At 38.5% G+C, this 24,449-nt stretch overlaps 1 pseudogene; it reads right to left on the reverse strand.

Moving 5' to 3' along the window:
- Window positions 1-11,989: 11,989 nt before the first annotated feature.
- LOC128578560 (phosphatidylinositol-glycan biosynthesis class F protein-like) lies at window positions 11,990-12,699 on the reverse strand (annotated as a pseudogene).
- Between the last annotated feature and the right edge of the window lie 11,750 nt (window positions 12,700-24,449).

A 24,449-nucleotide genomic window follows, 5' to 3' on the forward strand; every position in this document is an offset into this window, starting at 1 on the left:
CCTCCCAAGTAGCTGGGACTACAGGCGTCCGCCACAACGCCCAGCTATTTTTTTTTTTTTTTTGGTTGCAGTTTGGCCGGGGCCGGGTTTGAACCCACCACCCTCAGTATATGGGACTGGTGCCTTACCGACTGAGCCACAGGTGCCGCCCACATGAATCTAATTTCAAAAGTGTGAATTCAACCTGAACTTCAGTTTTCAGGTAACTGCCTAGCTTCTACCACCACTTGCCCCATTGGTTAGAAAGTGCTGATGACAGCCGATTCAAAGAGCAGTGCAATAACTATGAGTTGGTGATGGTGGAAGGGTGAAAATAATTTCACAATGAACTTTATATACATTGCTAGAGCAGAGAGGGCATTACCTGTGCTCTGTGCTATACCAACCACACACAGTTTCTATCTAGCAGAAAAATGAAGAAACTGGCAAAGTTTTCAATCCAAATGGGCACACCCAGGCCCACACCATCTGGGTGCCAAAATCTTGTGCATTGTACTTACCTGTTAAGTGATCATAAATTGGGAGTAATTGATATCTCTGAAAAATGCTATATGTTTTCAAGTTTGAAATGTGAAATATTAAAGTAATGGTTCTGGTAAAAGTGACATGTGGTGACTTTGGAATCTCAGAGAAAAAAACTCAGACCATTAAAGGTATTTTTTGTCACAGAGATACTCACTGGCATCCTCAAACTTTTTAAACAGGGGGCCAATTGACTGTCCCTCAGACCATTGTAGGGCCAGACTATAGTTTAAAAAAAAAAACAAAACTATGAACAAATTCCTATGCACACTGCACATATCTTATTTTGAAGTAAAAAAAACAAAACGGGAACAAATACAATTCACACCACCTCATGTGGCCCTCATTCAACCACCCCTGTGAGCAATGGTTCATTTACTTACCTGCATGTCAAATTTGCCAACAAAACATTTAAGTCACTGATTCCTGGGCTCTACCTCTTCAAGATTCTTTCATGTTTATGTGGATGGAGCTGGAACATATTCTTCTAAGTAAAGTATCTCAAGAATGGAAGAAAAAGTATCCAATGTACTCAGCCCTACTATGAATCTAATTTATGGCTTTCACATGAAAGCTATAACCCAGTTACAACCTAAGAATAGGGAGAAGGGGGAAGGGGAGGGGAGGAAAGGGGGAGGAGGGCAGAGGGAGGGTGATTGGTGGGATTATGCCTGCGGTGCATCTTACAAGGTATATGTGAAACTTAGTAAATGTGGAATGTAAATGTCTTAGCACAATAACTAAGAAAATGCCAGGAAGGCTATGTTAACCAGTGTGATGAAAATGTGTCAAACGGTCTATGAAACTAGTGTATGGTGCCCCATGATCGCATTAATGTACACAGCTATGATTTATCAAAAAATAAATTAATTAATTAATTAAAAAAAAGATTCTGCATTGATAAATTTGAGATCCAGACTTTATATATATTTTTAATCTGAAGTAATTCTGTTAGGCAGTCAGTTTTGCAATTGCCTTTTTAATTATTTCAGGTTAATGTGAGAGTAAAAACAACGAAGTCACAATATTGGAATTTGTTAGGCCCAGTTCCTGTTGTTATTATGGCCTGCACCCAGAAGATGTGCCACACAATCCTACATTGTGCCCATTAAGAGAGAGCACTCCAAGCTCCTTTCCCCTCTGCCCCGTACCTTGGTCTCCCTCCCCCCAACTTGAATTGAAATGAGTTTTTCTCCTCAGTGGGTATGAATTAGATTGTCTACTGGCTTCATATTAGTATTGAGTACACTGGATAATTGCTTTTCCATTCTTGTGATCCTTTTTTTTTTTTTTGGTATTAACTTTATTCAATTTTCTGTATAACTTTAAGTACATAAAGGTTTATTTCCACAGGCCTCAGAAAATGGGTAGAAATCACAGGACTAACTATCTCTCTTCCCACCAAAAAAAGTTGCATATTTTGGTAATTGTTTGTCCAGGGTGGGGGTGGGAGACTGAAATTTATATTAGCAATGCTGTGTAAGATTCTTACATAAATTGAGACCTAAAACCAGTCCATTCTTGTGACACTTTACTGAGAAGAATGTGTTTCAACTTCATCCAGGTTAATACAAAAGATGTAATATCACCATCTTTTTATGGCTGAATAGTATTCCATAGTATACATATAATACAGCTTGTTAATCCATTCTGAGTTGATGGGCATTTAGGTTGTTTCCACATCTTGGCAATTTGTATATTAAACTACTATAAACAGTCTAATGCAAATGTCCTTAGGATAAAATGATTCTTTTCCTTCTGGTTAGGTGTCTAGTAGTGGGATTGTAGGGTGAAATGGGAGATCTAATTTGAGTTCTTTGAGGATTCTCCACACTTCTTTCCAAAGAGGCTGTATTAGTTTTTTTTTGTTTTTTTTTGGCCGGGGCTGGGTTTGAACCCACCACCTCTGGCATATGGGACCAGCGCCCTACTCCTTGAGCCACAGGCGCTGCCCGAGGCTGTATTGGTTTTTAGTCCCACCAACAGTGTAAAAGTGTTCCCCCATCTTCACATTCACATCAGCACCTGCAACTTTAGGATTTTGATGTGGGCTAATTGTACTGGGGTTAGGTGATATCTTAGAGTGGTTTTGATTTGCATTTCTCTGATGATGAAGGATGATGAGAATTTTTTCAGATGTTTGTTAGCCATTCATCTGTCTTCCTCAGAGAAGGTTCTGTTCATGTCTCTTGCCCAGTGAGAGATGGGGTTGTTCGCTCTTTTTTGTTGTTGTTGATTAATTTGAGTTCTCTATAGATCCTAGTTATCAAGGCTTTGTCAGATTCATAATACACAAATATCTTTGCCCATTCTGAAGGTTGTCTATTTGCTTTGATTGTTGTGTCTTTAGCTGTGCAGAAGTTTTTCAGTTTACTTAAGTCCCATTTGTTAACTTTTGCTGTTGCACTTGCCATGGAAATCTTCTTCATAAAATCTTTACCCAGGCCAACATCTTCAGGAATTTTTTCCATACTTTCTTCTAGGATTTTTTTTTTTTTTTTTGTAGAGACAGAGTTTCATTTTATTGCCCTCGGTAGAGTGCCATGGCGTCACACAGCTCACAGCAACCTCCAACTCCTGGGCTTAGGCAATTCTCCTGCCTCAGCCTCCCAAGTAGCTGGGACTACAGGCACCCGCCACAACGCCCGGCTATTTTTATCAGTTCATGTCTTAGATTTAAATCTTTTATCATCTTAAATCATTTTTTATAAGTGGTGAAAGTTGCAGGACAACTTTCAGTCTTTTACATATGGTGATCCAGATCCAGTTCTCCCAGAAGCATTCATTAAATACAGATCCTTTATGCTTTTGTTTGGTTTATCAAAGATAGGATGACTAAAAGAGATTGGCTTTATCTCTTGGTTTTCTACTTGGTTCCAAATGTCTATGTCTCTATTTTTGTGCCAATACCATGGTGTTTTGATCACTGTGAACTTGTAACATAGCCTAAACTCTGGTAGGATGATGCCTCCAGCTTTGTTTTCATTACTAAGAATAGCTTTAGCTATACAGGGTTTTCTCTGGTTCCATACAAAATGAAGAAGTATTTTTTCCAAATCTTTGAAATATGATGATAGTATTTTAATGGGGATTGCACTGAATCTGTAGATTACTTTGGGAAGTACAGACATTTTAACAATGTTGATTCTTCCCACCCAGGAGCATGGCATGCTCTTCCATTTGTTAATGTCTTCTGCTATTTCTTTTCTTAGGGTTTCATAATTGTCTTTGCAGAGGTCCTTCACATCTTTTGTTAGGTTTATTCCTAGGCATTTCACTTTCTTTGAAGCTACTATGAAGGGAATTGTGTCTCTGATTAGTTATTCAACTAGGCTATTATTGACATATACAAAGGCTACTGATTTGTGGACATTGAGACTCTGAGATGTTGCTGTATTTCTTGATCACTTTCAGGAGTCTTGTGATTGAGTCTCTGGGATTCTGTAAGCATAAGATCATATAATCAGGAAAGGGCGAGAGTTTGACCTCCTCTGCCCCCAGTTGGATGCCCTTTATATTCTTCTCTTGCCTGATTGCATTGGTTAGCACTTCCAGCGCTAGGTTGAATAGCAGTGGTGATAGAGGAAATCCTTGTCTGTTTCCAGTTCTAAGTGGAAAAGTTTTCAGTTTTACTCCACTGAGTATGACATTAGCTGTGGGTTTGTCATAGATGGCTTCAATCAGTTTAAGAATCTTACAAAGATACATGTGAAATTTACTAAATGTAGAATACAAATGTCTTAACACAATAACTAAGAAAATGCTGTGAAGGCTATGTTAACCTGTTTGATGAAAATATTTCAAATTGTATATAAAACCAGCACATTGTACCCCACGATTGCACTAATGTACACAGCTATGATTTAATTTTAAAAAAAGAGAGAGAAAAAAGAAATGTGCTACCTATGCCTCTATTCTTAAGCGTTCTTATTAGAAAAGGACACTGAATTTTATCAATGCTTTTTCTACATCTATTGAGATTATATGGTCCTTGTGTTTGCTTCTATTGATATGGCAAATTTCACTTATGGATATGCATATGTTCAACCAGCCTTGCATCCCTGGGATGAAGCCTACTTGATAGTGAAGTATGTATAATTTTTTTAAACGTGTACCTGTAATCTATTGGCTAAGTTTATATTGAGTATTTTTGCATCAATACTCATTAGTGAAATTGGACTGTAGTTCTCCTTTTTAGTAGGGTCTTTTATTGGTTTTAGTATTAGGATGATGTTTGCTTCATAGAATGAGTTGGGGAAGATTCCTTCCTTCTCAATGTTTTGAAATAGTTTCTGCAGTATGAATGTAAACTCTCCTTTGAAGGTTTGATAGAATTCTCATGTGAAGCCATCTGGTCCAGGCCATTTCTTTGTTGGAATATTTTTTATTGTTTCTTTGACTTCAGTGTTTGATATTGCTATGTTCAAGAGATCTGTTTCTTCTTGGTTAAGTCTAGGGAGAAGATATGATTCCTGGTATTTGTCCCTTTTCTCCACATTGTCAAACTTGTAAGTATAGCATTTCTTATAGTAGTCAGAGATAATGTCTTATATCTCTGTGATATCAGTTGTTATTTCCCCTTTTTCATTTCTGATTGAGGTTGTTAGAGATTTTACTGCTCTGTTCCTAGTTAATCTGGCCACAGATATATCAATTTTATTTACCTTTTCAAAGAACAAACATTTTGTTTCATTAATTTTCTGAATGATTCTTTTGTTTTCAGTTTCATTTATTTATGATTTAATTTTGGTTATTTCTTTCATTCTGCTAGGTTGGGGATTAGATTGTTCTTCCTTTTCCATTTCCTGAAGATGGTTCATTAGTTTGTTGATGTAAGCCCTTTCTGTTTTTCAGATGTAGGCACTGAAAGCAATAAATTTCCCTGTTAAGACTACTTTTGCAGTATCCCACAGATTTTGGTAACTTGTAGCTTCATTATTGTTATGTTTGAGGAATTTAGCAATTTCCTCCTTTGTCTCTTCCTTGACCCAACTGCCATTCAGCATAAGGTTGTTTAATTTCCATGCCTTCATGTGGGGTGAAAGTTTTTGTTGGAGTTGAGTTCCACCTTTATTGCCTTGTAGTCTAGAAGATACAAGATAAAATTTCAATTTTTTAACTTTACTGAGGTTTGATTTGTATCCTAGGGTATGATCTGTTTTGGAGCATGTTCCATATGCTGATGAGAAGAACGTATATTTCCTCAGTTTTGGGATTATGTGTTCTGTATATTTCTATTAAGCCCATTTGTTGTAGGGTCACATTTAAGTCTCTTGTATCTTGTTTAGATTCTCCTCAGAGGATCTATCCAGGTCTATCAGAGGTGTGTTAAAGTCCCCTATTAGGGTGTTATGGGATATCATATTACTCAGACCAATCAAGGTCTGTTTCATAAATCTGGGCACATTTAAGTTGGGTACATAAATATTTAGAATTGATATGTCCTCTTGTTGTATTTTTTCCCTTTACCAGTATGAAGTGACCATCTTTGTCTTTCTTAATTTTAGTTGCTTTAAATCCACTGATACCTGAAAATAAAACTGTGATCCCCTCCTTTCTTCTGATTTCCATTTGCCTGAAATAGTGTTTTCCATCCCTTTATCCTAAGTCTTGGTTTGTCCTTCAAGATTTGATCAATCATCCCATCTTCAGTGGGAAATTCAATCCATTAATATTTAAGGAGATAATTGATAAATGTGGTGGAGTTCAATTCATCTTATTTTTTAAGAGTCCATTGCTTAGTTTTATCCTTTGCACCATTGTAGTAATTAGGTTTTGTCCATTACTTTCTGGATGATGACTTTACTGGTGGCCCATTGTGATGGTCCATATTTAGACTGGGTCTAAGTATTTCCTATACAGCTGATTTACTCAATATTTGCATATCAGCAAAAAACTTGATTTCTCCATCATTTTTGAAGCTTTGTTTAGCAGGATACAGAATTCTGGGCTGAAAATTGTTTTAAGAAGGTTAAAGGGAGATGATTTCTCTTCTTTCAGCAGAGAAATCTGCTATCACCCTGATGGATCTACTCCTGTAGGTCAGTTGGCACTTACTCCTGGATGTTTGCAGAATTTTCTCTTTTGTCTTGACTTTGGACAGGTTATTTAGAATGTGTCTTGGAGATGCTCTGTTTGTGTTGAGATGACCTGGGGTTTGATATCCCTCTGAAAGTAAAGTTTTGAAATCTTTAGTGAAACTTGGGGAGTTTTCTCTTTTTTTATTGTTTAGGATTCATTGAGGGTACAATGAATTAGGTTACACTGATTGCATGTGTTAGGTAAAGTCTCTCTCATAATTATGTCCTGCCCCCAAAGGGTATGGCATACACTATGACACCCATGCTCCTCTCTCCTGCCCTCTACCAATTCCCTCATTCCCCTACTCCCCACCTCGTATTAGATCACTGTCTTCATACTAGAATTGAGTACATTGGATTCTTGCTTCTCTATTCTTGTGATGATTTACTAAGAAGAATGTGTTCTAACTCAATCCAGGTTAATATAAAAGATGTTAAGTCTCCATCTTTTTAATGGCTGAATAGTATTCCATGGTATACATATACCACAATTTGTTAATCCATTCCTGGGTTGGTGGGCATTTAGGTTGTTTTCATATTTTGGTGATTGTAAATTGAGCTACAATAAACAGTGTAGTGCAAATGTCCTTGTGATAGAAGTTTTTCATTTGTGATATACTCCAATGGGGCTTCCATTATTTGGGCCACTCTTCCCCTTCCAAGATCCCTTTAATTCATATGTTTGAATGTTTTGTGAAGTCCCTTAATTCTCTGAGTGAATGTTCTGCTTTCTCTTTCTTCTTTTCCACCTCTTCGTCTGCCTGGGTTAGCTCATGAACTTTAGCCTCTAGTTCTAAGATTCTTTCTTCTCCATGGTCTAATCTGTTTTTGAAACTTTCTACTGCATCTTCAAGTTCCCTGATTGATTCCTTTATTTCCTTAAGCTCCACCATATCCTTTCAATATTTTTCATATCTTCCATCCAATTTTTGGTTCTATTTTTTACTTTCTCATCAATTCCCTTTATTGCCTTTACCATCCAAATTTCACATTCCCTTTATGTCATTTCTATTACTTCTTTACAGGTGGAGTCCTCTGCAGTAGCTGCCTCATGGTCCCATGGGGGTGTTGCTCTGTTTTGGTTATTCATGATGCCAGAATTTTCTTGTTGATTCCTTCTTGTGTGTGTTTTCTTCTTGTTTACTTCCTTCCCCTACTTTTTCCTTCTCACTTCCTCCTTCACTTTGAATTACCTTCTCTCAGAACTTAGGTATTGAAGTGGCCTCTTGACATAAGTCCAAAAGGAAGAAAAGAATAAAGAGCCAGCAGTGAGAAAGAGTACTTTAAGAAAGAAACAAATAAAAATAAAAAATAAGAGAATTAAAAGAAAACAAGTGTAGAAAATAAGAGAAGGACAGAAAGACAGAGAGTTACCAGGGAAATAGTATTGTTCAGCACAGTGCTATGGCTACACCTGCAACTCCAGGATATTGGGGTGCTCAGCTGGGTGAGTCTTTTGAAATTTTGAGCTCCTTACCAGTTTGGGCAAAAACAATACTCTACCTCCACCAATTATAGGAAGATCAAAAGAAAAAAAAAAAACTCAAGAAAAGAAAGAAAAATTCAACAGTATGTTGCAGTGGGGACCTGCCAAAACTGACTTTCCAAAGTACAAAGTTAGAAGGACACTCTGCACCATGAGCTTGTGACCGCCTTGAGCTGACCACTGCTGTGACCTCCCAGCCAAACCAATGTCATGACCCTCCAGCACTCAGAGAAAAGAAAAAATACAAATAGATAAAGAAAATTAAAAATACAATGATATAAGATTAACAAAGGAAAAAATGTTATATCTTAGCTGTTGTATGAGAAATTCTTGTGGGTAAGATAAGCAAAGTAGAAATATCTCAACCTAGAGAAAGAAAAATGAGATAAATAAAGAACAAAGATAAAATAAAAGGGTCTAAAGTAACATAACAAAAATGGAGGAGCCCTTACTATTGAAGAAAACAAAAATGAAGGTTAAGAATATAACCAAGCAAACAAAAACAAAACAAAACACCCCAAAAGTAAAAACTACAACAACCCCAGGAGAAAAAAAAATAAACTAAAAAAATTTGGAAAGGGAGCAAAAATAATAGAAATATATGCATATATGTTTAACTAAATATGTATATATTGCAATATCTTACATGGACATCAGGTGACACTGGGGTGTTAGGAGATGGAGAACACACACCAGAAACCACTCTATTTGCTGAGAAGATTGGGTCCTGTCTTCCTGACTTACTTGCCCTCTGTCAGTGCCTGTTTGTGGTCAGCATTCAGTCCCCATGAGGTTGGGGGTCTAAAAGTTCTCACCAGAATCCTTAGGAGATATGTCTCACAGTGTCTCTAACAACAATTCTCAGGGATGCAGGAGCTGCTTAGCTCACCCCAAGGGTGAATGCCCAAGTTCATCAGGCATGCCAGAGCCACACCACTCATCTAAGCCCTCCAAGGCATTTCCAATGTGCAGCCCAGCCCACAATCGACAACCTGCAGGATGGCCCCTTCCTGTCTCCAGTTCTCTGTGGGAGGGCTGCACAGCTGGTCCCACCTCTTTCCAGGAACTAACTATTCCTCCATGCCAACTTTCCTCAGCTACTGACCTCTTTGCTTGCTCCTGTAGTCCACCACTGTCTCAGTGTGCCCCTGAAAGGATGACTCCAGGTATGTTCCCCTCACCAGAGACAGTTGGGTTTTTTCCCCCCCTTTCTTGCCAGGAACAGGCTAGTAGGAAAATGTTTCTAGTCCCCCATCTTCTCCATTAAGTTTTGAGAATTCATAAACTAGGTGAATCGAAGAAGGCCTACGGTTAATATAAATAAATTACTGATAAAGGTATGTTGAAAAAAAAAAGTTTGTTATAGAGTAACCCATGTATAATACCTTGGCCCCAAATGACATAAAGTAGCTGAATTGAAGGTCTTGGTTCAACACGAGGAGGAACTTTCTCACAATTAGAATTGAGAAGATCAGTGAAAAACCAAGCACGGTGATCAATGGGGTTATAATTGTGGAGACCAGATGGTCATTGTAAATATAGACATTTCCAGTTGAATTGTGGCTTCAGGTGGTGGTGAGTATCTTCATGTCACTGGATGTATTCCAGAGCTATGAGAACAATTTTATCAATAGAGAATTTACTCCTTAACTCATTCCAACCTGCATTCTGCCTCAGCTGTTCTGCTAACCCAGACTTTACTATGTCACCAATACCTTCCATATTGCCAAATTAACAAACTGTTTAGTGATGTTAATAGCTAACTTGGTCTTAGCTTAATAGTTTATCAGGCACTGTTATGGTGTTGCATTTGGTTTTCCATTATAAATATTTTATTTAAACAAGAATTTAAGCTAGAGGGCACAATCTCTTGAGGATTAGAGTTTGGCATAGGCTAGCATTCCCGAGGATCTTCTGGCCACAGCTCAGATTCCTTACTCCCCCCACACACACTCTGTACTGAACACAGTACCTATAGGACACTGCCAGGAGGTCAGAAGTGTTCAGCAATTTATACATAGATCTAAGGGTTGCATGCTGGAAAGGTTCAAAGATTGAAATCTCTTAAGGGATAAGATATAGATTAGCAGTATAGAATAGGAAAGTTTAAAGTTCATCACTGAGGCATTGTAACCATTTCTTTTTTATTTTATAAGCTTATGTTAATCTCATCTGTCTTTCTTTCCATTGTTTCCTCAATTCACTGATGTTACAAAACTTCATTTCTTTCTATCTATAATTAACTTTGTATTTTCCGTACGTCTTGCATGTAGGGATTTTTCCAGATTCAGTAAAAGACCCTTGAGGTTTGTGTTCAGGTCACCACTTGCTACCACTTGGCATGTGAAGTGGCTTGTGTCTCTGTGCCTCATACTTTATTTCTTTGAAAATACTTTTGTGTGAGAGTTTACTTTTCTTTCTTCTTCTTTTTTTTTTTTTTGTTGTTGTTGAGACAGAGTCTTGCTTTGTTGCCCTTAGTAGAGTGCCATGGCATCACAACTCATAGCAACCTCCAACTCTAGGACTTAAGCGATTCTCTTGCCTCAGCTTCCCAAGTAGGAGAGTTTCTTTTCTTTTTTCTTTTTCTTTTGTTATAAATACTACCTTTTATAGATGAAGAAAGAAATGGAAACTATAACCTAACTGCTTTTTTTTTATTAAATCATAGCTGTGTACATTAATACAATTGTTGGATACAATGTGTTGGTTTTATATACAATTTGAAATATTTTCATCAAACTGGTTAACATAGCCTTCACAGCATTTTCTTAGTTATTGTGTTAAGACATTTATATTCTACATTTAGTAAATTTCACATGTACCCTTGTAAGATGCACCATAGGTGTGGTCCCACCAATTATCCTCCCTCCACCCATCCTCCCCTCTCCCTTCCCCTCCTATCCTCTTTCCCCATATTCTTGGGCTATAATTGGTTATAGCTTTAATATGAAAGCTATAACTTGGTTTCATAGTAGGGCTGAGTACATTGGATACTTTTTCTTTCATTCTTGAGATACTTTGCTAAGAAGAATATGTTGTAGCTCCATCCATGTAAACATTAAGGAGACAAAATTTCCATCCTTTTTAAGGCTGCATAATATTCCATCGTGTACATATACTACAATTTATTAATCCATTCATGGGTCGATGGGCATTTGGGCTTCTTCCATGACTTAGCAATTATGAATTGGGCTGCAGTAAACATTCTGGTACAAATATCTTTGTTATAATGTGATTTTTGGTCTTCTGGACATATACCTAGTAGAGGAATTATAGGATCAAATGGCAAGTCTCCGACAAAAGTTTAATAACCAAAATTCACAGAGAACTCAAACATATTAGCAAGAAAAGAACAAGTGATCCCATCTCAGGGTGGGCAAGGGACTTGAAGAGAAACTTCTCTGAAGAAGACAGGTGCATGGCCTACAGACATATACAAAATGTTCATCATTCTTAATCATCAGAGAAAAGCAAATCAAAACTACTTTGACGTATCATCAGACTCCAGTAAGATCAGCCCACAAAAATCCAGAGATGTTGGCATGGACGTGGAGAAAAGAGACTTCTACATTGCTGGTGGGAATGCAAACGAATACGTTCCTTTTGGAAAGATGTTTGGAGAACACTTAGGGATCTAAAAATAGACCTGCCATTCCATCCTATAATTCCTCTACTAGGTATATACCCAGAGAGCTTACTTTTCATGCCATCCCCTCACTGCTTCATCTGTAGGAGCAAAATGCCAACAGTCTCTCAAGGGGTTTCATAGTTTACAAAGTTAAAATTATATCACATAACTACATTAAAAAATATACTGCTAATGAAACTGCTTGGCTTTGACTGTGTACATTTTGCATAGTTTTCATGATATCTGCCCAAAGAAGTATCTTCTTGTTTTGTATTAATTGTACTTCTGTGTAAGTTGCTTTCTATTACGGTATATTCAGAGTGATGAAATAACAAGAATAGCCACATAACCAAAATTTGTCCTAAGCATACAGGAGGTGGACCATATTTACTAGCTCAGTGACCTTGGGAATGTTACATGTCCTCTAGGTGTCAGTTTCCTTATCTGCCATGGTCTTTTCCAATCCAAGGGAATAGAAAAGTACTCCAAGTCATATTCCTACAAAACTAGAAATTGTAGTGGTCTGGAGGCTATTCTTCCAAATGAATGTAACTCTGTTTCTACTGAAAACTTATGCTTTGAGGTTTGGTTCTAACAAACATAAACAAAGTACAGCAGTAAAAGTAGGCAAAATAACTGCAAATAAAAATGTTTCCAACATAAACTCTATTAGTGGTGCTCCGTATAGCACAAAAGTTACGTGAAAGGAGAAACAAGACATAATAAAGTATAAACAGCATTCCAAAAATCTGGTTACCTTGTGATTATGAACCTCTTTTAGATTATGCATTTGCTTCTGCCACTAAATATAATACTGGATTGATAGTAGTTACAAAAACAGAACAGATGTACAACCATATCAAGTGTGTTTCCAATATTGAGAAGTTATTCAAAAAGAATGATGAAATGAAAATGCTTAGTATAATTAAAAATATGCATAAAATATGGCTATACAATAGTCTCTTGATACTGATGTCTTTCATTGTGTTTTCTTGGGTGGCTAGCTAACTCTCCCATCTGCCGAAAGGAAAAGGATCTACTGCCTCCCACCACCAGTACTACTGGCTGCCCTGATCCTCCTAAGTATTGTACTTAATTGTTCCAAAAAGTCTATTGGATAGGTAATATTCTCATCTAATTTTACAAATGTAGAATCCAAAGCATGGTAAGGATAAATTATTTTCTTAAACTCACATGACTAATAAGTAGTATAGTTTATGACCAAGAAGCCAAATTCTAAAGTTAGAAGTCATAGATAGTCCATTATACACATCTATTAACATGACTGACATCTCTCTCTTTGTATAAATACTTCTTGTTTCTATAATATGACGCCACAATTTTGAGGTCTTCACCTTACTTTGCTACTCATTCCTAGTTTCCTTTATTGGCTCTTCCTCACATAGCAAAACAATTTCTTTAATGTATCTCTTATCTTCATTTCAGCCTCTTTGAATGTATACTCATACACTCATGGTTTGTCAATGCCACCAATACACATAGGACTCTGAAATTTTTTATCTCTAGTTCAGGCCACTTTTATATGATTTTGAAAGTATATTTGAAATCCCTCCATCAATGCCTCACAGGCAGCTCATAATTAAGCTGTTAAAACAGAACTATTTATCTCCAGCCTCTCTTTCAGGAACTGAGATGGGAAAAGCTTCTGAGTCATCCTTGACATCATTTTCCCCCTCCACATCTACATCCAATGTATCACTGAGGCTGATCCATTTTATCTCCACAATATCTGGAATCAGTTCACCTGTTTCTACTCCACTGACACTTGCCTGGGACAAGTCCATGTCTAATTAAATGATGGCAAGACCACTTTATTAGCTCTTTGCTTATACATAGTACTTTTTATTTTATTTATTTATTTTTTTAAGATTCATTAACATGAATATTTTGAATTCTATGATAGAAATATGGATTCTTTTACATATATATGTATCTTTGAACAGAACATGGGCATAGTTAAACTAGGTGACAAGCAAAATTATATTGTGTAATGTGTTGATTGAAATGATTAAAGCTTGGCTTCTAATATAAGCATAAAGAAAATCTCAAAAGAATGATTTCTACCATTAACATATAGCATCTCTATAGAAAAATATCATATCCATATATGTTATTATTAAGTCACTATCATCCAGTACTATCTCCATTTTCATGCAAAACCATTCACATAAAATTGTCATTTATTCATATATATAACAAGTTTCCATTGCCTACACAATTGAGGAATGTGAGAAAACAGAGGCTAAATTAATTTTTTTTTTAATTTTTTTATTAAATCATAACTGTATACAATGATATGATTATGGGGCATCATACACTCACTTCATAAACCATTTGACACATTTTTATCACAGTGGTTAACATAGCCTTTCCGGCGTTATCTCAGTTACTGTGCCAAAACATTTACATTCTACATTTACCAAGTTTCGCAAATACCCCTGTAATATGCACCACAGGTGTGATCCCACCGATTCCCCTCCCTCTACCCACCCCCCCTTTCCCACTTCCCCCTGTTGTTAAGTTGTAGCTGGGTTATAGCTTTCATGTGAGAGTCCCAAATTAGTTTCATAGTAGGGCTGTGTACATTGGGTATTTTTTCTTCCATTCTTGGGATACTTTACTAAGAAGAATATGTTCCAGCTCCATCCATGTAAACATGAAAGAGGTAAAGTCTCCATCTTTCTTTAAGGCTGCATAGTATTCCATGGTATACATATACCACAATTTATTAATCCATTCGTGGATCGATGGGCACTTCGGCTTTTTCCATGACTTAGCAATTATGAATTGGGCTGCAATAAACATTCTGGTACAAATATCTTTGTTATGTTGTGATTTTTGGTCTTCTGGGTATATGCCCAGCAGAGGAATTACAGGATTGAATGGCAGATCTATTTTTAGATCTCTGAGTGTTCTCCATATATCTTTCCAAAAGGAATGTATTAATTTGCATTCCCACCAGCAGTGCAGAAGTGTTCCCTTTTCTCCGCATCCACGCCAACATCTCTGGTCTAGAGATTTTGTGATATAGGCTAGTCTCATTGGAGTTAGATGATATCTCAAAGTAGTTTTGATTTGCATTTCTCTGATGATTAAAGATGATGAGCATTTTTTCATATGTCTGAAGGCCGTGCGCCTGTCTTCTTCAGAGAAGTTTCTCTTCAAATCCCTTGCCCAGCCTGCGATGGGATCCCTTGTTTTTTTCTTGCTGATGCGTTTGAGTTCTCTGTGGATTCTGGTTATTAAACCTTTGTCAGAGTTATACCCTGCAAATATCTTCTCCCATTCTGAGGGCTGTCTGCTTGCTCTGCTTACTGTGTTCTTAGCTGTGCAGAAGCTTTTTAGTTTGATCAAGTCCCAGTAGTGTATTTTTGAAGCTGCTTCAATTGCCCGGGGGGTTCTCCTCATGAAATACTCACCCAGACCAATTTCTTCAAGGGTTTTCCCTGCATTCTCCTCTAGTATTTTTATAGTTTCATGTCTTAAGTTTAAATCTTTAATCCAATGAGAGTCTATCTTAGTTAATGGTGAAAGGTGTGGGTCCAATTTCAGTCTTCTGCAGGTTGCCAGCCAGTTCACCCAGCACCATTTGTTAAATAGGGAATCTTTTCCCCACTGAATGTTTTTAATTGGCTTGTCAAAAATCAAATAGCGGTAAGTAGCTGGATTCATCTCTTGGTTCTCTATTCTATTCCAGATATCTACTTCTCTGTTTTTGTGCCAATACCATGCTGTTTTGATCACTATCGATTTGTAGTAAAGTCTGAGGTCTGGTAGTGTGATTCCTCCTGTTTTGTTTTTATTTCTGAGTAATGTCTTGGCTATTCGAGGTTTTTTCTGATTCCATATAAAACGAAGTAATGTTTTTTCAAGATCTTTAAAATATGACAGTGGAGCTTTAATAGGGAGTGCGTTGAAATTATATATTGCTTTGGGTAGTATGGACATTTTGATAATGTTGATTCTTCCTAGCCATGAGCATGGTATGTTTTTCCATTTGTTAACATTTTCAGCTATTTCTTTTCTTAGAGTTTCATAGTTCTCTTTATAGAGATCTTTCACGTCTTTTGTTAGGTAAATTCCCAAATATTTCATCTTCTTTGGCACTACTGTGAATGGGATAGAGTCCTTAACTGCTTTTTCAGTTTGACTGTTGTTGGTGTATATAAAGGCTACCGATTTATGAATGTTGATTTTGTAACCTGAGACGCTGCTGTATTCCTTGATCACTTCTAGGAGTTTTGTAGTAGAGTCCCTAGTGTTTTCCAGATACACAATCATATCATCTGCGAAGAGCGAGAGTTTGATCTCTTCTGACCCTATATGGATACCCTTGATCGCCTTTTCTTCCCTAATTGCGGTGGCTAAAACTTCCATTACAATGTTGAAAAGCAATGGAGACAATGGGCAGCCTTGTCTGGTTCCTGATCTGAGTGGAAATGATTCCAATTTAACTCCATTCAATATGATATTGGCTGTGGGTTTGCTGTAGATAGCCTCTATCAGTTTAAGAAAAGTCCCTTCTAGACCAATTTTCTTGAGTGTTCTGATCATGAAGGGATGCTGGATATTATCAAAAGCTTTTTCTGCATCAATTGAGAGAATCATATGGTCTTTGTTTTTTAATTTGTTTATGTGCTGAATTACATTTATAGACTTACGTATATTGAACCAGCCTTGAGACCCTGGGATAAAACCAACTTGGTCATGATGTATAATTTGTTTGATGTGTTGCTGGATTCTGTTTGTTAGGATCTTGTTGAATATTTTTGCATCTATATTCATTAGTGATATTGGTCTATAATTTTCTTTTCTTGTTGGGTCTTTTCCTGGTTTGGGGATCAGGGTGATATTTGCTTCATAGAACGTGTTGGGTAGTCTTCCTTCTTTTTCTACATTTTGGAACAGGTTGAGTAATATAGGTACTAATTCCTCTTTAAAGGTTTGGTAGAATTCTGACGTGAAACCATCTGGTCCCGGGCTTTTCTTTTTAGGGAGGTTTTGTATAGTTGATGCTATTTCTGAACTTGATATGGGTCTGTTCAACATTTCCACTTGATTCTGGTTAAGTCTTGGAAGGTGGCGTGCTTCCAAGTATCGGTCTATTTCCTTCAGATTTTCATATTTCTGAGAATAAAGTTTCTTGTAATATTCATTAAGGATTTTTTGGATTTCTGATGAGTCTGTGGTTATTTTGTCTTTGTTGTTTCTGATTGATGTTATTAGAGATTTTACTCTTTTTTTCCTGATTAGGTTGGCCAGAGGTTTATCTATTTTATTGACCTTTTCAAAAAACCAGCTTTTTGATTTATTGATCTGTTGTATTATTCTTTTGTTTTCAATTTCATTTAATTCTGCTCTAATTTTGGTTATTTCTTTTCTTCTACTGGGTTTGGGGTTGGAATGTTCTTCCTTTTCCAGTTGCGTGAGATGTCCCATTAAGTTGTTAACTTCCTCTCTTTCCGTTCTCTTGAGGAAGGCTTGCAGTGCTATAAATTTCCCTCTTAGAACTGCCTTTGCAGTGTCCCAGAGGTTCTGATAGCTTGTGTCTTCATTGTCATTTTGTTCCAAAAAATTGGTGATTTCTTTCTTAATCTCATCTCTGGCCCAGCTATCATTCAGCATAAGGTTATTTAACTTCCATGTTTTTGTATGGGTATGCAGATTCCTGTTGTTACTCAATTCAAGTTTTATTCCATGATGGTCCGAGAAGATGCATGGAATAATTTCTATTCCTTTAAATTTACTGAGGTTAGACTTGTGACCTAAAATGTGATCAATTTTGGAGTAAGTTCCGTGGGCTGATGAGAAGTATGTGTATTCAGTTTTGTTGGGATGAAATGTTCTGTAGATGTCTGCTAAATCTAAATATTGGATGGTTAGGTTTAAATCTAAGATTTCTTTGCTCAGCTTCTTTCTGGAGGATCGATCCAACACTGCCAAGGGAGTGTTGAAATCTCCAACGATTATGGAGCTGGAGGAAATCAAGTTACTCATGTCTGTTAGAGTTTCTCTTATAAATTGAGGTGCATTCTGGTTGGGTGCATAGATATTAATAATTGAGATCTCGTCATATTGAGTATTACCCTTAACAAATATGAAGTGACCATTCTTGTCCTTCCTTACTTTTGATGGTTTAAAGCCTACTGTATCTGCAAATAAAATTGCAACACCTGCTTTTTTCTGATTACCATTTGCCTGAAATATGGATGACCATCCTTTCACCCTGAGTCTGTATTTGTCTTTTAAGTTGAGATGTGACTCTTGTATGCAACAAATATCTGGCTTAAGTTTTTGTATCCAGTCAGCTAACCTATGCCTCTTTAGAGGACAGTTTAAGCCATTCACATTGATGGAGAGTAAGGATAAGTCTGGTGGAATTTTGGGTATCGAGTTTTTCAAAGGTCCAGTGGACATTTTTAATCCTTTCGCCAGTGTGGAAGTTGGAGTTTGATCCGAAGTTTCTGAGTGAGTTTACTTTTGTGGTATAGGATTGGGTTGGTCATTGTGGAGGATAGGTCTGAGAACATCCTGAAGAGCTGGTTTACTTATGGCAAATTTTTTCAACATATGAATGTCATTGAAGTATTTAATTTCTCCATCATAGATGAAACTCAGTTTAGCTGGATACAAGATCCTGGGTTGAAAGTTTTTTTGCTTTAGGAGATTAAAAGTTGATGACCAGCCTCTTCTTGCTTGAAAAGTTTCAGCAGAGAGATCTGCAGTTATTCTAATATTCTTACCTTTGTACGTTATAGTTTTCTTTCGCCGGGCTGCTTTGAGAATCTTCTCTTTCATGTTAACTTTAGTGAAGCTAATTATGATATGTCTGGGAGATGGCTTATTGGGGTTGAATCGTGCTGGGGTTCTGAAGCTGTCTGCTATCTGAATTTCAGATTCTCTAGGCATGTCTGGAAAATTTTCTTTCATAATTTCATGTAGAAGGGCCTCTGTGCCCTTGGCTGCCACGTCATCAGTCTCCGAAATTCCTATAACTCTTATGTTATTTTTTTTTCGAATTATCTGAGAGCTCTCTGAGTGAGTGATCCGTTTTTGCTCTCCATTTCTCTTCCTCTTTGAGAGATTGGGAGCGTTCGAAGACTTTATCTTCAATGTCAGAAATCCTTTCTTCTGCTTGCTCCATTCTGTTACTGAGGGATTCTACTGTATTTTTCATATCTTTGAGGGCTGTAAGTTCTTGTTTCAGTGTGTCTAAGTCTTTGGTGGTTTTGTCTTTAAATTCGTTAAATTCTTGAGACAGTTTTTGAATTTCTCCTCGAATTCCTAATTCCATTTTATTAATCTTGTCTGCAAACCAAATTCTGAATTCGACTTCTGACATCTCAGCCAGTTGTTTATGAATGGGATCTTCAATCACATCTGCCGTATCTTTTCTTGGGGGGGTTGATCTATTCTGGTTATTCATGTTACCAGAGTTTTTCCGCTGATTCCGCCCCATGGTTTACTCCCTTTGGTTTTTCCCCTGGGGTTTTATCGAGGGCCCGTACAGTGTTGTGGCCTGAGAAACTGGGGCCCTGTCTGGTGTGGTGGAGCAAAGTGGTTCTGTCTTGTTTTCAGCTGGTTTCTGTTCGATCCTATTGCAACTTCTACTCTGGCTTGAAGTCTCAGCTGTGTGGAAAAATCAGCAATTAAGTCACCCCGCCTGCCCACCTCTGGCCCCAGTTGGAAAAGGAGAATCAAACCTTCCTACAATCGCACACCCAGGGCACCACCTGAAAAGTCCTCAGTCTATTAGCCCAGTTCAAAAGGTCCGAATCAACTGTCTCAATCGGCACTTGTCTCGGGTGGAAGGGTTCAAGAGGTCTCTGGGAACTGGATCACAGGGGCCTGGTGACTCCTCTGAGACAGCTCACCCCAATGCAGCGTGGAGTCAGGAGGAGCCACCCTGCAAACAGAGCAGTCTGGGAAGGTTGACGTCTCCTTCCCCACTTTGCCCCTCCGTCGGACCCAGTCACTGGTATCTCTGCAGATGGCTAACCCAGTTGCCTGCAGTGAACAGACACTCCAGGGGTTTGCACCTGCCTGAATCGCGAGGAAGTCTGCCAGGCCCCCGCAGACTGCCGCTATCTAGCAGGAGGAGATGGGGCCTGACATCTTTGAGTGTTTGATGCAGGTCGATGGGAAGGAGGTGTTCACTCAGGCTTAGCCCCGTCCCTGATGGGGGTTGCTAACGGAACAGAACAGAACAGACAACTTTGTGAGGTTCTGTCTCTGTTCCTGTCGTCGCCTACAGGAGACGGGCTGTTTTGAGTTCAAACGTCTTTGCTGCTGGAGAATTGCGTCTGAACACCTCTCTGGGTCGGCCCCGCCCTGGAGGCTTCCGGGTTTGTGAGCCGTGTCACCGGTGGCCTCCTCTGGTTGCCCAGGGAGACAGGGGGTGTGGCCTCAGAATATCCAGAAGTGAGCGTTCTGCTGTTAAAGAAAAAACGGCTGTTGATCTACCTCCAGGGAACTGCTGCTCTGGTGTGGGCACTCAGGCGACCCTTTTCTCCTCTGTCCCGCGCCCCAGAGTCAGCATTGAGCGGCCGCAGTTTGTGCTGGGTCCACACCCCTTAAGAGATCCCCCAAGAATCAGAACTCTTGGGGGATGGGCCCCCAGACCCGGATTGGGAGTGGGGCGGGGGGAAGCTAGAGTTTCATTCAGTTTCACGCAATACTATGGTCCGGGAGGGCTCCTGCACTGCACCGCAGGGAAGTGCCGCCAAGGCTTGATTTCCCCTCAGCAGAGTGCCCTCTCCTCGCTCACGTGTCCCAGAGTCAGCGCTGACCTGACGCAGCTCAGGCACTGTGCACTCCCCTCGAGAAATCACCCAAGGAGCCGAACTCCTGGGGGATAGGCCCTCAGACCCCGAGTGAGAGTAGGGGCTCTCAGCTCTCAGCGGGGAGGCCAGAGTCTGATTCAGTCTTGGGCCCCGTATGCCCGGGGAGGGTTGCTGCACTGCACCGCAGGGAAGTGCCGCCAAGGCTTGATTTCCCCTCAGCAGAGTGCCCTCTCCTCGCTCACGTATCCCAGAGTCAGCGCTGACCTGACGCAGCTCAGGCACTGTGCACTCCCCTGGAGAAATCACCCAAGGAGCCGAACTCCTGGGGGATAGGCCCTCAGACCCCGAGTGAGAGTAGGGGTTCTCAGCTCTCAGCGGGGAGGCCAGAGTCTGATTCAGTCTTGGGCCCCGTATGCCCGGGGAGGGTCGGTGCACTGCACCGCAGGGAAGTGCCGCGAGGCGTGACTCCCCCTCAGCCCGGTGCCCTCTCCTCACTCGCGCGCCTCAGAGTCAATGCTGACCAGTCGCAACTCGGGGACTGTCCACTCCCCTTGAGAAATCACCCAAGGATCCGAAGTCCTGGGGGACAGGCCTCCAGACCTCAGTGGGCGGGAGGGGAGCGCCGGGGATTCAGGGTTGCCGGCAAAGGATTCCCAAAGTTTTATTCAGCCCTATGTCCGGCAGGAGAACGCCACGGCACCCCAGTAGGGGAGGTAGGTCCAGTTTTTAGAAGGTCTCTCCCGTGGAGTGTAGTGGGAGGGGCTTTAATTTCTGCCCGCTTGTTCAATTGTGGGGCTCCAGAGCCGGTCTCATGGGGGAGGGGGACTCCCGTCCGCTTGGTGGTGGATTTTGTACCTTTTGTTTGCGTCCTTGTGATCACAACTTGCCTCAGCGGTGTTGATGTGCGTTCTTCAGCCTTCTCTCTTGGTGAGGCTCAAGTCCACCAGGATACTTACTAAATTCCTGTCCCTTAACTCTCCTTCTGGACGGGAGCCTTTGTTGAAAGCTGGCTTCAGTCCGCCATCTTGTCTCCCCTCCCTATACATAGTACTTTTTATTTCTCTTCTAACTGAGTAGATCTCCTCACAGAGAAGTTAGTTTGGGGTGTCTCCCTCCCTTTTGCCTAAATGTGCTCTTTCAGAATTAGACTACAGATTATATTTTTCTCAGAAATATAATTTTCTTGTTATTGCATAGTATTTCGTCTTGTTACTAAACAGAATTTAATTATTTTTCTTCTACAGATAATTTAAGTAATTCCTACTTAATTAATAGACTATTTTTAAAAATATTTAATTTTAATTATTATGGATACATAATAGTTATACGTATTTATGGAGTACTTATGATGTTTTGATAGACGCATTCAGTGTTTGATGATTTAATCAGGGTAACTGAGGTATCTGGAACCTCACACATTTATCATTTCCTTGTGTTAGAAACATTCCCATTGCACTCTTTTAAGTTATACAATAAATTGTTATTTACTACAGTCATCCTATAGTGCTGCCAACTACTGGATTTTATCTTTTCTAACAGCATTTTTGTACCCACTAACTATTTCCTTTTTATTCCCTCCTTCCCGGTACCCTTACCATCCTCTGGTAATCATAATTCTTTTCCATTTCCATGAGTTCAATTTATTTTTCAGCTTTCATGTATGAGTTGAGAACATGTGACACTTGTCTTGCTGTGCCTGGCTTATTTTACTTAACATATGTATTTACCACATTTTTAAAAATTCATTCATCCAGTGATGGACAGTTAGATTGATTTCAAATTTTGACTATTGTGAATACTGCTGCAATAAACATGGGAGCACCTATATATCTCTAACGTATTTATTTCCTTTCTTTTGGATGTGTACCCAGCAGAGAATTGCTGAATGACATGGTATAGTTCTATTTTTAGTTTTGAGGAGCCTCCATACTGTTCTCTGTAGTGGTTGCACTGATTTACACTCCCTCCAACAATACACAAGGGTTCCCTTTCTCCTGATCCTTGCCGGCATTCTCTATTTCCTACCTTTGGATATAAGCCATTTTAATTGCAATGAGATGATGTTCATTATAGTTTTGATTCACATTTCTTTCATGATGTGATGTTGAGCATTTTTTCATATATCTTTTGGCTACTTGTATGTCTTCTTTTGAGAAATTTCTATACATATCTTTGCCCATTTAGAAAATTGGATTACTTGGGTTATTTTCCCATTTAGTTGTTTGACTTTCTTATATATTCTGATTGTTAATCCAGTGTCAAATGAGTATTTTAAAAATATTTCCTCCTATTCTGGGGGTAACCCTTTGCTTTGTTGTTTTGTTTGCTGTGTATAAGTTTTTTAGCTTGTTGTGATTCCATTTTCCCATTTTTGCTCTGATTGACTATGCTTTTGAGATATTATTCAAGAGATCTTTGACAAGGTCAACATCTTAAAGCATTTGTCTAAAGTTTCCTTCAAGTAGTTTTATAGTATCAGGTCTCAGATTTAAGTCCTTAATCCATTTGAATATGTTGAGAGAGAAGATTCTAGTTTCATTTTTGCCTATGGATATCTCATTTTTTCCCTACCATTTATTAAAGAAAACTATTCTGTCCCTAATGTGCTTTCTTGGCACCTTCATTGATAATAAGTTGACTGTGAATGTGTGGATTCATTTCCAGGTTCTCTATTCTGTTTTTTGGACTATGTATCTGTTATTATACCATCATTGTGCTGTTTTGGTTATTACAAATTTGAAGTATAATTTGAAGTCGGGAAATGTAATTCTTCCAATTGTGTTCTTTTAGCTCAGGATGGCTTTGGCTATTCTGGATATTTTCTGGTTCCATACGAATTTTAACGTTTTTGTTTTTCTATTTCTGTAAAGAATACCTTTGTTATTTTGATAGGGATTGCACTGAATCTGTAGACTGCTTTGGGTAATATGGATATTTTAACAATTTGATTCTTCCAATCCATGAACATGAAATAGCTTTCCATTTATTTGTTCCCTCTTCAATTTCTTTTATCAATGTTTTATCATTTTCACTGTAGAGATCTTTCACTTACTAATTAAATTTACTCCTGGATATTTTATTTCATTTGTAGCTATTATAAATGAGAACTTTCTTGGTTTCTTTTTTGGGTTATTTGCTGTTGACATAAAAGAAGTGCTACTAATTGCTGTATGTTAATTTTACACCCTGCAACTTTACTAAATTTGTTTATATGTTCCAAAATATTTTTGGTGAAGTCTTAGGTTTTTCTAAATATAGGATTATATTGACTGCAAACAAAGATAACCTGACTCTTTCCTTTCCGATTTGAATGAGTTTTTTTTCTCTTGTCTAATTGCCCTGGCCGTAACTTCTAGTACTACGTTAAATAAACATGGTGAAAGTGGACATCCTTGTATTGTTTCACATCTTGAAATTAAGGTTTTCAATTTTCCCCATTCAGCATGATACTATCTGTGGGTTTGTCATGCATGGCTTTTACCATGTTGGGTGATGTTTTTCTGATTATTTGTTTGTTTGTTTGTTTGTTTTTTGCAGTTTTTGGCCAGGGCTGGGTTTGAACCCACCACCTCCGGCATATGGGGCCAGTGCCCTACTCCTTGAGCCACAGGTGATGTTTTTTCTATACTCAGTTTAATTAGAGCTTTCATCATGAGGCAATGTTGAATTTTACCACATGCTTTTTCGGCACCTACTGAAACAATTATATGATTTCTGTCCTTCATTCTGTTCTGATGTATCAAATTTATTGATTTGTGTATATTGAATCCTCCTTTCATTCTTGGGATGAATTCCACTTGATCATATGTACGGTTTTTTTTAATGTGTTGTCAAATTCAGTTTGCTAGTATTTTGCTGAGGATTTTTCCATTTATTTCATCAAAGACATATTCTCTAGTTTGGGGGTGTGTGTGTGTGTGTGTGTATGT

This window comes from Nycticebus coucang, chromosome X (assembly GCF_027406575.1).
Source record: "Nycticebus coucang isolate mNycCou1 chromosome X, mNycCou1.pri, whole genome shotgun sequence".
NCBI lineage: Eukaryota > Metazoa > Chordata > Mammalia > Primates > Lorisidae > Nycticebus > Nycticebus coucang.